Here is a 14069-nt window from a genome sequence, read left to right on the forward strand (position 1 = left end):
TCGAAAAATCACGAAGGCACAGCGCGCGACGACTACAAATAGACTAATCAAAACCATAAAAGCAGCCCGCGCATCGCATCCTCCGTCTTTAATAACTACTACCCTCTCCAAGACCACACATGTATCTCCGCAAACAGAAGAAATTAGACCATTTAAAACTTGAATTTATCTTGCTTTACAGCTTCGCAAGTCGAGAAATTAACAGTTTTACCAAAGCCTCTATAATCCGAAGTTTCGTTTGTTGAACCTCTCTTACCCAGAAACTCGATAACAGTTCTAGGCTCTCCGGATGGTTACTTTGGAAGCGAAGCAAGCTCAGAGTTCGCTTTGCACAAAACCCTGCCATTAGGTAATTACACCTTGCCGTTGGGCCATTCGAATTCGAAGGTGCATCTTTTTAATCGGACCGTACGTTCGGACGCCTCCTTCGGACTTACCACCGTGAGACGACCGTTTCCATGGGGAGAAGTATAGCGATGAGTTATTCGTGTCGCATAATCGTATCTGGTCGCCGCTCGCTCGTCCGGCTGCCTGCGGTAGGCGCAGCTGTTCGCGCGGCATTGGGCATTGCACTCGGCGCTTCTCTCGAGGGCGGTCTCCCGGGTTGATGCACGCGGAATGCAAGCCGATGCTGGCCGAGGATGCACGAGGCCTGTCTCGTAGCGCGTCCCGCGCTCGCAGCTGCAACGGTCATCGGGTTCGATGCACTCGCGCTTCTGCATGCACGATTCTGCACGAATGACTCAGCCGACCCCGGCGCACGAGGGATACGACCTTGACCCGGCTGCACGTAGGTGCATCGCACCTTCGCGGGGCTCGCCTTGCCGAAACGGTCGCTCTGACGAAAGATGCTGCCGCCTTGGGATTCGCGGTGAAGCGCGTGGCTCGAAGAAATTCGCTGGGTCCCCGGTAGCCGCGTCGGGTCCTTGGGGCTGCACCCAGGCTCGCGAAGGAAGTCGGGTGCGTAATCCTGGGCCGTATCGCGCCTCTTATTAGGCTCGGTGTAATTTTCAGTCGAACCGAGCCGATGAGTTTGCGCGGGGGTACTTTGTAACTTGCGGTGGTTTTGTTCTTGAAAGGTGGGTGGGATTGATGCTGGTATATTGAACGGTCGAGCTCGGATTTGACTGTTACAATGTTCTTTTGAAGCTGCAGCGGTGGATAGCGATTGAAGTTATTTTTCCTGCTTTTTAAATTATAAAGTGCTTTCACCGTGTATCTTTGTGGAATTGTTGCAGCATTTATGAAACGCGTGTACTGTTATGCAATTAATGTGGCTGCGTCCAAAGAGTCTCCCGCGTAAGTGACTTGGTGATTAATGGATTCAACGAGTCTACCGTGCTTCGAAATTTCTCTACACTCTGGCAGCGTAGTAATTTCTTCACTTTTCCCCTCCCCTTTCCAAGCTGTTTCTCGCGAACTATCCTTTTTTAAGTCAGATTGTGCAACCGAGACGGCGAAGAAGACTTACGTAAACTTTTTTCCAAGCACTTTCCTTTCGCGCAGTCTGCTTTCGAGATACGCAAGAAAAGTAACTGCAAATTTCTAATTGTTTATTGGTTCGACCCGAGGGAAAGTGCTTCGTTCTATAACGCAGATATTCTAACAGATTTAACCGTGCAATTAAGACGAATATTTTTACATTCACGAATATTTCAAAGACATAAGGATTTAGTAAGTAGCTTGCGTAATCCACTTCTGGCGCCACCGACGCTTTGCGGAGCCTGTCAAATTTTCCTCGAGCTTACCTCCGTCGCTGAAACTTTCCACGACTTTCTTTCGTTAACCTCCTGATGACGTTTCGGCGGAAATAGCGACACATCGCGTGCCCCGTAGAAAAGAGGAGCCAGAGGACCCTGGAATTGCCGAGGTCCTTCCACGGCTGAGGGATCCTTCGATGCAGCGGTTAATTCGCTGTGCGCGCATAGTTCAAAGTGTGTTGTCCTCGACGAACGGGTTCAACGTCTGCCGGACGGGAATGAGACAAAGGCTAAAAGGCCCTACCTCCTCGGGGTATCTTTATAGAACACAGTGTCATCGACATGCGACAGGGTGTATCCATTGTAAAGGTCAACGCATCTATTGTGAATAACCTCGCCACGCGCGACAGGGCCTATCGAGGAGAGAATATTCAATTCGCTTCACGGGGATTAGCGGTGGAAGGAAGCATTATCTTCGTATCACCTGGCAGAGAGCTTTGTTTCCGATCGCCATTAGATTCGTAATATCGCCAATTTCTCTGCATCCTGATTTTATCCGCACAAAATCACTTAACTCTAACGTGCAGCAGCTGGGAAATCATATTACTTCCAGGTAGCGTTCAACTCCTCGATTCTGGAGCCTCGGAATCTTCGTTCCGGTGAATCCAAATTCTCGTCCATGATTAACGAGAGGTTTCCCTACAGACATGTTTCGCGTAGTCCCCCGTGCGAATAAATATCAAGCTCAACAAACCCTTCGTAAATGATCCACTACCTCGGATACCTCCTCTCGATAGAACTCTACCTCCTCCACACTCTTCCACCTCCAGAATCTTCGCCTCATCCTTCCCTTCGCCCTGTAAATATACTAGAAAACCACCCACACGAAATCTCACGGGGAAGATCAAGGTGGAGCCTCCTCCCCTCCGGGACGGGGCTAAGCGTAGCAGGCAGCGTCCTCCGGAGCGTTGCTGCTATTATTTCAATCGCTCCGTCGATTCCGGTGCTTGCAGCAAGGTTACCGGGATGCATCGACGATCTGTCGCCCCCTCTCCCTTCCTTACGTTGGCCAAGAGTCGCGGTTAAGTATTTATACATCAGTGGGGGGATGTATTTCGGTCCGCGGACGCTGACGCTACCACGCGGTGGCGACGGCCCGCGCGCTCCTAACCTTGAACTGATGAACGTACGCAGCCACCACCCGAGCTGCCATGTCCTCAGCTATTCCTGGACAGTCACCCTGGAGGACGACGCACCGGCGGTCGTAAACTCCGCGTACACTTTCGCCTAGATCTAGCAGCGACACGTCGGCAGGCCTGGCGATCCCAGCCACGCGGGCTGCAGCTCTCGCCTCGCGCCACCCTTCGCTGCTTCGTTTTTCACCCGCGGGGTTACGAAATCGGCGCTCCTCGCCTGGTTAGGGCACTATTGCTGTAGGAAATTTGTAATATCGCTGGTATCTCGCTTTGTCATTGAAGAAGAATGGCGACGAGGCTGTCTCTGCTAGGTGTTTCCATTTAGTTCAATTATGAGCGAAGTTGCTGCTGTTGGAAGCTTCTGGAAGTAGTTCGCGTCCTCTTGGAGGAAGAGCTGTTTGGGTCTAGGTCTCTATCAGATCTCTAGGCGAGGACTACAATCCTCTCTTCTTAGCTCGAGCATCATTTCGTGAGGGATTGCGAGCAACGACGCGTTACTGTTTACTACCAGGCGCTCAGAATTGCAGAAAGATGGTGGTTTCTTTAATCTAGCCGGAGAATTCGTCGTTGGAGCGATCTGCGACGGGAGAGGGGAGTTCGTCGATATCGATTCCGAGGAAAGTGGGGTGACAAGGCTAACATTCTTGGAGGGTGTCGCCAGAGAGAACAAAGGCACTCGACGGAAAGTCGAATTACCGTATCTAGCGAGCAAGGTCGTGTACCCGCGCAAGTATCTCTGCGTGTTTACGGGCCGCTCGCTTAGATATACGTCTCTCCACGACTCTGGCGCGCCACGAGCACAAAAATCAGTTGATAACGAGCGTGATTCCACTGTTGGCACAGTTTGCTGCGCTTCGGAGCCTCCCACGTTCAGTCGAACCGAATCGCAACTAGGGATATGATGTTCTTTAAGCCTCCGCGGGTAAAGGGTCTTTCTGGACCCGAGCGCGAAACTCGAGGAACCTAACAATTACTTCTGTACTGCTCTAAGAAATAGGATATTTAATATCCTGGGTCCAAACTGAGCCAGGATCATCGGAAATAAAAAATTCAAAAGAATTTACTTATTATATTATATTATCTAGTATTTGAACGAAGGATTTTTTTATCCGATGCTTAGTTTTCTTTTAATTCACGAAAATCAGGCATGATTTATGATAAAAATTGAAACTTTTACTTTAAACATCAGCCATTTTTTCCCAAATCAATATTTCGAAAAATCCTTCGTTCAAATACTAGATAATATAATATAATAAGTAAATTCTTTTGAAAATTTTTATTTCAGATGAATCGACTTTCGAGCAGCAGTGGTTACCGCAGAAGCCTTTTTTTTAGAGAACCTTTGAGTGATGGACCATAACTTAGTTATCAATAAATATTTTTAAATAAAAAAATTACGATGCACGGTACTAGATGCAATCTCTAAAAGGAAAAAAGATTTTTTGAGAAATGTGTTATAGCTTTTGAGTAAAAAATTTCCAAAGACCACCCTTTTTTCGGCCTCCTGACTGAGCACGACCCCTTAACTCGAATTCAATTCAATTATTTAATCTATTATTCGAAACGCGCATAAATTGTTAAACGTTTGCGTGGTTCTTTTCACCCCCGCGAATTTGCCCAACTTGTCCGAATCGTCGGGGGAAAATTGTTGCAGAACTACTTCACAGCGTCCCTCGGGGAAGCCGTGCCGCGGAAATATACTGATTTACGCCGCTCCTTCGTTCCCGGGAAACGACGACGCCGACGCTTCGGGCCCGCTCGTGCCGGGGGTGAACTTGACTTTCCCCGTGCAACGCAGGTTGCCCACCACTGCGGCGTCATCGGCATCGACCTCCGTGGAGACAGGGGATGTGAAAGTCGGAGGGCAAAGCGGGCGAGGGTGGGCCAGGGCGAGGGAAAGTGCAGCGTCTGTCTGCACCGCTCCCATGCCCGTCGCCGGCGCGCATCGAGACGAGCCTCGGAGCTGCTCGCGTCGCGCGCCCAGGGGACGGAATGCATATACGGGGGAGTACGAGAGACGACGGCAGACGGCGACGGCGGTAAACATAGTGCTCTTGAAAAATAGAACACTCGTTAGCGTGTTGGAGCGTGTCGGGCCGGGAGGGAGGGGCTGGAAGGGCTGACTTTTCTTGCCATCCCTCTTTTTGTCCACGTTTCCCAAGCCGGGGCAAGGCGCGCCTCGGCTTTCAAAGGGCGATTTAACGAGGGCCCCGGAACGCCATTCTGTTTCCGTTTTATACGTCCGTATACGTGGACGCGCGACGATAAACGTTAAGCTTCGTTAAAAATAATTGAGGAGTGACCGAGGAGCGACGAAGGTTTTCGTCACTCCTGTTTCGATTTCTTGGTGGATGCAACCGGGGGAAAACGGGTGGCCGAGCTCTTCCGCGACGATTGGGGCGCATTCTCTCGTGATTAGAATGGGAGATGCACTTCTTACGTCCCTTAAGGGGTTATAGCTAGCCAGGCGGTCGAAAAGAAGCGAATGTTTGTGAATTTTTTTTGCAAAAGCGGAAGCATATATTTTTACAGAACTTTTTGCATTTAAAAGAGCAACATTTCAAGAACGCATGGTAATTTTTTCGTGGAAAAATATTTAGGTTTATAATAAAGTAACAGCCGACATCCAAGAAGCCTTGTTTAAAAATTTGATTTTAAAATCAAGAAACAAAGAAGACTGTATGTATACACTCGGCGGTATGCAAGGATCACTTGTATATATATGTACAAATGTGTACATAATATATATTTGCTTACTTATTTATAATAATTTTTAAACAATTTGGTTACACAGAGTAATCTATAGTTATAATATGTTGTGATTTCATTTCCTGTAAAATTCTGTACAATCGTTAGAAGAATCGGTTTTATAACCGCTTGGTAACTTATATAGAACCTAAAAAATAAAAGTTATATATTTAGGTTCTTTATAACGGTGATTCCGAATAAAGGTTCTTCATAACACTTTCAAGAACCGAAATCTTTATAATAACGGTTTCAAGCCCTGGTACGAAAGTGTAGAAGGAAATTCTATTGCATGCGGGGTTGTCTGCGAATGATTCTGAAGGGTAAGCGTATCACGTAGCGAGGAGTCGGAGGGCAATTTGTCACGGCAACGTGGAGAGCGTTCGAGTCGAGTTTGGAACGGGGGCATTGGTGCCATCCTGGCTGCTGCAACGTCGTGCCGCAGCACCCAGAAGAAGAACGAGATGATACCGATCGGCCGGGGGCCCATCTTGGCACAGTTTCAACAGAGTTGAACGCACCGTCTAATTTTATGCGCACCCTCCGTACACAGGTTTTTCTCTAGGTCTAGTGCAAATACCGCGTCCTTTCTCTGGCTGCGCCATCGGCCTCTTCTCTGCCACTTCTTTTTATCCACTCCATTACCTCATATGCCTACCACTTCTTTCATCCTGCTCGTTCAGGTGCGACAACGAAACGTTAATCTAAATTCGATTTCCCAATGAACGTACTAACAATGAGTCAGATCTCGTATTTCTCGCTAGCCCGGGGAACCACCCCTTCTCTTGTCTTATTCATTAAATTTCACCAGCGTCTTAAAATATCCCTCGATGCTCAGCAAAACGTAGTACATTGTAGTCTACGTTCGAGTGAAGTGTGCGCGATAGTTGGAGATGGAAGGTAATCGCGGGTCATCAAAGGGATGAGAATTGGAGAATTGAAATTCGTGGTAGCAAAGTCGTCGTTCGGCCACGGCTTCGCGAACAACAGGCGAGGCTTCATCAGGAATCGTCGGCGCGCATTCGAGGAATTGCAAAAAGATGCAAATGACCGGGGCAAAGGGGTGAAGTCGAGAAGAGGGTGCGCTGGGCGCACGCGCGCTCCTGAAACGTGTTCTTGCACAGGCTCGAGCCGCGACTACGTAACACAAGCGTCAGACAGGGGTAGGAGAGGGAGGAAGGATTAGTGTTCGTCTGATGTGAAGAGGCACCAGAAAGGAGGCTCTCTCTTTTGAATGTCAATGTCTTTGTCTCTTGGGCACGCCATTGCATCCCGCGCAACGGTTCCCACTGGCGTAGCTCGGAGGGGGTTCGTTTCCCCTTCGTCGCGTCGTCCAGCTCCTGAATTGTTACGAAATCCGACTAGTTCCTCGGGAATTTCATTCGTACTTTAATTATTTTAATACTATCTATCGAACAAGTATTTGCACTCGTACAATTCAAAGTTTAAAGTATAGTGTCTTATTTGCTTCAAATCCAATAATTCTAGTGACTATCATTGTATAAATATCCCGGGAAAAAGTCAGTGAGTCGAGGATCGAGAGGGAGATGCCGTGCCATCTAAATTCCACAACAACCCCGTGACCATCGATTTTCAGCCCCTTAAATAGTTGGCATCGGCTCCGACGCCACCCTCGAGCCTCCAATAAAACCACCCTCCGCGGTTGCATCTTTCCGGCTAACCCTGGCGGAGACACTTCGACACAGAATTCCCGTAACCCGCTGCCCGTAAACAAAGAACGCAGGCCAGTCCGGTAGCGGCCAATAGCCGATTAAACTGAGCGAGAGTAGCGTGCCGCTGCGATTCACCGTGCAATCGTATTCCTGGCCACGCAAAAAATCGGTTTTTGAGCCGAGGAGCCAAATAAACTTCTCGAGCCCGCCAGCAGGGGATGGAGAATTCGCGGAGCTCCGTCTGGAGCAGAAAGGGAGGGGGCAGGGGGCGAGTGAAAGAGCAACAGAAGTCGTTGAATTCAATCGAGCAAAGGGGGATGGGAAATCGTGGGGTCTGGGTGTAAAGACTGGAGAACGATGGGAGGAATACCCGACAGATAGTGTTCCTGATTTCTCGATATTTTTCGCATCTCGAGAAATGAGAAATCAGATTATATTTCTCGAGAATTCTTTTTAAAAAGCACAATGCGTCTAATGTCGCGTCAGCCAATCTACTTCTTTTTCTTTGTGACAAAATCCGCGGCTGTTGGTTTAATTGTATATAGAGCATCCAAAAGTTGTTGTAAATTGGATGTCCATTTCCCAGTGGACTCAAAAATATGGAATTCCTTTGCTACAGTCCGGAATTTATCGTCTCCTTGGTTAACACTAAATTCTTGGAGGGTATCTGCGATTCATAACTCCAATTGCTTTTTTAAAGATAATTCTTCAGTTTCAGGATCTGTAAGGTTTTCAATATTTTCAGGAGAATCGTGGTTATTGTTAAATTTTCCGAAAAGTCTACTTAGAATTTGTTTTGCCGTTTTATACATGTCTGTCTTGGATATTAAGTGGAAAAATGCGTCTTTTGAATCTTTTTGATGAGATTCTGGATTCTGCAAAAATTTTATAAGGGACACAATAGCTTTATCTCTTCTTTTCGATATTTCTCGTTTAAGTTTCTCGAGAAATACTGTAATTTTTCGAGAAATGACAGATAAGATATTATAAAATTCTCGAGAAATTCTCGAGAAAGAATTCTCGAGAAGGAACACTACCGACAGAAAATAACGGGAGGATATTATAAATGGAAACAGTAAACTACACACAAGGCGATAGAACCCTAGAAAACATACACAGTTCGGCTCCAACGCCGGTGACGTAAATGATCCAAGGGGGAGGAACTGACATATAAGTAAAATTTCACAGACCCCACTTCTCGCATCTAACTGAAGATTCCCAATGCAGTATCAGCGACCCAAATTCGCCGCCCCGAGCGCTCCACCCTTCCGCTCACAGAGACAGCCTCCGCCAGCCGAATTTTCCTGAAGAAATTCGCTACGTCTTACCCCCTCGCTTTCGGCGCATGGTCTTATCGCGACGCGCCGCTACCAGCAGCCAAAATTTCCGCCAAATCGTTGACCCTCGTCCCGCGGCCCTCTCGCGAGCCGTCGTTAGTATGCAAGGGGTTAAACGGCGGCCCCCGTGCCCCGTGGAATTCCACGTCCCCGATCCGGGGAGAGAGCAGCGCGGAAACGAAAATAGGGTCCGCGACGTTAGAGGCCCGTGATAGAGGTAAAAACAGTCGGCGAAGAAAGGGGGGTTGGCCAGGGAGGGAGGAGGCCGCGAGCGTGCGGAACGGTGCGCGAGGGAGAGAAGAGGCATCGTCTGGCTTCGGGAGGGGCAGGGGGGAGGGCTGGTCTGGAAGGAGGTTGCAGGCTAGGGAAAGGTAGGAGGTTGAGGTCGTCGGCGCTCGCGGGAACGAGGCATTGACCTCCAGTGAGTTAGGATGTCTGCCGGTATTGATTCGGCGGCGGTGCAGCGGACTCGGGGGCGGCGAAACAGGAATACGGGAGTATACCGGGATGTCGGAGAGGGTTGGCGGCCTGTGACGCCTGGAGGGACGACACCCCATGGTAGGGGGGGCTGTCTGGTGCGACGGAGAGGCCAGATATAGGGGGAGAGGGAGGGATGAAAGAGAGAAAGGTAGACGCCGAGGGGGCTGCACGAAGGGGGATGGGAGGGAGAAGAGAGAGGGTGCAACGTACCGGGGCAAAACTTTCCTCTCGCTCGCGGCCCTCTCCTCGTCGCTCCGCTTTCGCACGAGCAAAAAGAGGAACCAGCTCGCAGACAGGGCGGTTGCCAACCTGAAAGACCTATTAAAAAATTCTACGGACCTGGAGCCAGTTCTATCCGAGGAGATAGGAGGAATCGGGGATACGGTGGTCCTTTGGCGATGCGCTTCCTCCGCCTCCCTTCCCGGGCAATATTCCTTCTCTTTCTCCGTTCTTCCTACGGGGTGGACCCGGGTCGTCGGTTTAGCGGTTGGAGAACCTCCTCGGCTCGAGGACTCGAGGATTCTCGTTTCTGGAGCGCTCGCTGGTTGTCAAGGTTGAGATCAGTCTTTCTCGGGGAGGGGGGCTGTTTCGATTTTTCTTTTTATCCACGGAGGCGCTTGATCGGCGAGAGTCTTATGAATATAATAGTGGTACGTATTTGACGATACAGGGGTATATCCCTTTGAAATTCGTTCCTCGTCAAATCTAATTCGTGGTAATTAACAACGACTGCACGCGACGATATTTAGGTGTGGCGATGTTTCCGCGGATTCTTTTAAATGGGGCCCTCTGTTTGCCGCAGTGGACCCAGCGGGCCTTCTTATTTCGCACGTCGGAGGAGGATGCCGAACAAAGGGAGTAGACCAGTAGTCTGCCATTTCCACGAGTATATATATACCTGCATTAGCGGATCCCGTTACAGAAACCGTAGCTGGTCTAGCGCGGACCAAAGGGGTGGTTGATAGTGGTGGTGCAACGGCGACGAGCACGCTGGGTCGCCCGGACACGGGGGCTGAAATTTCTGCAGACAGGATGGCGGCACTGGGGCGAACTTTCGCTCTCTCGTGCTTGCACTACCACACTATGCCACTGCCACGCCCCGTGACGCGACTGCAACCAGGTGTGACTTTGTTGCCCGGAACGAGAGACGGTCCTCCTTTTAAATGCCCGGCCGCGTAATTCCCCAGGCCTTTAATTCGATCGCATCGCGCTGCTACCGTTCTGGGAGCAACATTAAGGTCACTCAGATTCCCTGGGCCTGCTGGGGATCTGCGCGTTGATACCATTCCCGTTTAGCTGGTACGTTTCGAGCAACGAGGAGGTGCATAGGTGCAACAGGAGGTTAATTAGCTATACGTTCGAATATCGAGTTGGAGCACCGTAGGGCGACGATGCTCCGACGAACTTTCACTGTCTCGTTCAATCTGTTACTCGTGCTACCGTAGAATGGAACCACAGGGTTGAGAATAATTAGATGTCCCTGGTCAGGCAATTAAATAGTTGGCGTAAAAGGCACTCGTAAGGATTTTGTTGAATGATCAGATTGCTTGTAATGAGTAGCTTCCAAAACAGTCCGAAGAAATATATTTCTCGCTGTTCGTGTTTTGTGATGTACAGTAGCGGACAAAATAGTTACCACTTTTTAAATTTGCTTTATCTTTTTTATTTTTCAACATCGACTTGGAGCTGCGGTATGCGTTTAATATACATATTCTGATGGATAATTGAAAGCTGTATAAAACCCGGTTAAAATTGAATTTATGTAAATAATAAAAAAAAAATTATGACATTGAACGTGATAACACGTTTTTGGGGCCGACAAAGTAGTTACCACTTTTGGTATTCTTTTAGGCTGTCCTAAAAGCAGAAGGTGCCCTCGCGAAATATCAGATTTTTTATTACTTCTCAAAAATGGCTTTTCCTAAATGGTTTTCTCGTACCTTAATTGGACTGGCTCGTAAAAAGAAACAGGCTCATAGAGCTTTAAAAAGAGCTCTCAACTGTCTGACTACTTGACTTTTGTCAACTTGCGAGCCGAATGTAAGGGAATTGCTAAACATTGTTACTCCTCTTACTTAAATTTTACCCAACTTTTACTTAAATTTTTCTCGAAACATTCCTCCACATTACTTTCGTCTGGCGTTAGTTCGTGTCGCAAAGAAGGGACACAGTAATTCCTGGGGCTGGTACAGGGTTAAACCTGCATGAAATATTTCGTCCCGTTAAGATGAATTCCGCGGATGATGTACATATGTTTATGACGGGACATTCCCAGCATTAAACCCGTCGTATCGCCGTAGCGAGATCCCATTTGCGCTAAGCCACTCGCCGTAGCAGAATTTCGGCGTTCCGGGGGTGGAAAAGCGAGGGTCCGACTGCCATTGAAATATAATCTGGCAAGGCACGGCTCCGTAGAAAATCGTGCCAACGACTAGTCTGCCCTCGGTCGGTCTTTTTTCTCCACCGTTTCTAGATAAAATATCCTTCTCACCCCTTTGAGAAAACGTTTCTCACCCTCTGAGCGTAGCCTTCAACACTTGCTGCGGTGATCGGGGGCAAAGTGTAAGATTAAAATAAATACCCGTACACTTCTGAAAACGTCGGCATCGTTATTCCCAGAGAAAAAGAATACAGATTGCTTATTGATTATTCGAAAACTCGGTGGATTTGGAACACTTCGCACGCCGTTATTTAAGGGTGAGGGAAAAAGGATTCCAAGGTGGTGGAAAAAACCGGCCCGGCGTTGGAGGCTTTCCAGAGGGCATCCAGACGACGAAAATCGTTCTTTCGACCTCTGCCACCCCTTCACCTCGATCTTAAGGGACCTTCGAGTAATATATGACGCTAAAAAATCCTCGCAAGTCTGAAACAACCAGCAGAACCGTACAACAAGACGAAATTTCTACCAACAACTCATCGGCTAATTCTCATCTTGACAAAGACACGATGTCGTTCTTAACCGCTCCCAGCCAAATTTCCATCCGCTGGTTTGCTGAAAAAAAAAAGGATACCATATCTTCCGAAGGTTCTGAAGCCGCGAAATCAGGAATTTCGCATGGCGGTGCCGTGGCGAGGGAGCGGGTAGATCATCGACCGACAAGAATCAACTTTTTCACCCCAATTGCGAGCGGCGGAGTCGACTGCAGCTTCGGTGGCTGGGATAAAGGCGCAACGAGAGCGATATACACGTATCCGACAATTCGAGTGGAGGCTCCGTGGCTGCATACGCGATGAGAGTGTCCTTTGCATGAGCGGACATGAAAGGAGTGGGTCCTGTCTGCATAGGATACGTTGCAACGGAACGACGGACGACGACCCTCCGCGATCGATGCACGCATTCAGGAGGGGTTGAACGCCGGCATACCAAAGCCATTTTTAATTAATCGCGATTATGCGGGGAGCTCGAGATTACCGGGGCGTTCTCTCCACGCCCTCCGCGCAGGAGGGACAAACAATCGAATTTAATCTTCGACTGGTCACTGGCTCTTCGTAGCGATTCTCTTGTACGATTCACCCCCCTTTTACTGGAGGCAACAAATGCCCCCTCAGCTATCAAACTCGAACGATGAAATTCTCTTTTCAAGAGCTTCCGCTTGCGACCCTTAATTTTAAGGACATGGTAGATCTTACCCAATGAGTATGTGTCTTCTCAATTCACCAACTCGCTACCCGTTTTATCAACTATCTTGCCACCTTCCGATTATCATCCCCCGACAACGATACTGCTCTCAACTTCCCCAAGATCCCTTTGCAACCCTTTACACGATTCAGACACGACCATAATCTGCGAACTATCGAAGCCGAGCCACCCGCCCGAGATTCCGCTGCCTCTTCAATCTTCCAGATGCGCTGTATTATGCATTGCCAAATGTACGACAATGCAGTGACGTCTGTAACGTGCACGGCTCGGAAAAATCGCGGGGGAGATCACTGGCTCGCAGCGTTTGATGCACGAGGCTTTCCAGGCCCGTGCAGTTTCGCGTAGCCGTGAATGCAACGGAGTAGGCGCGCTACGCTAGCAGGGAAAAAAGGAGGAGAAGGAAAAGGTGGAAGGTTCATCCGTGGAGGGCTGTCTGTCTAGACGGATCGTTGTTCGGTGGAAACTACGACCGTGAATCGGCGACGATGTGGTTGTGAGGCAGAAAGGGACGAAGCAATAACGAGTAGTGCCTGTAGACAGTGCGTGGGCGACGCATTGTTTTCAGATACGCCCGAAATGTGCAGCGAAGAATGCACACCTCCGCAGCGGACCGCCTTCTCTGTCCCACTTTCATCCCTGAACCCTCTGCCGCGCTCGCTATCGGAAATTCCCCCGGACTTTTTCATTCGAGTCCCTCTTCTTAAGATTTCATTTTGCCCTTCGTTTCTCCGTGTGCCTGGACAGTGGGGGGCGGGCAGGGGGTGGCGCGGAGGTCACGGTTTTCGAATCACAACGGGTGGGAGCTGCCTTACACGACCGGTTGATTCTGCTCTGGCTGTAGACACGTTCGGAAGCGTTTCGTAGTGGGCAATGCTCCCGAAGCTTAATGACCCCGTGACTGTTCACAAGCAGCTGGCCAAAGGCCCCGCGTATCGCGTGCGCATACACTTTGCACGGCTATCGCTCGAATAATAATATTCCGCGCGGCTGTGGCGGATCGGTCTAATCGAATCTACCACCGAACTGCTGGCGAAAACTTGCCCGGTGTGGTAATAATCGCGCGGAGACCGGGACACGGGTTTCTTGACCCGCCCGAGAGTCTCGCGGACTTCCTGTCACACCTGCGAGCGAATTATCGCGTGCTCCCTATGGGTACGAAGAAATTTTACGTCACACACCGCGCAGGCAGATCACAGTATCCACTTGCAAGAGAGTCTGTCCCGCTTACGCGACGGAATGACCTTGGTTGACCTTCAGAAATATAATGACTACCTTTACGAGTCATTAAAGGTGGATTT

Source organism: Andrena cerasifolii, chromosome 6 (genome assembly GCF_050908995.1).
Source record: "Andrena cerasifolii isolate SP2316 chromosome 6, iyAndCera1_principal, whole genome shotgun sequence".
NCBI lineage: Eukaryota > Metazoa > Arthropoda > Insecta > Hymenoptera > Andrenidae > Andrena > Andrena cerasifolii.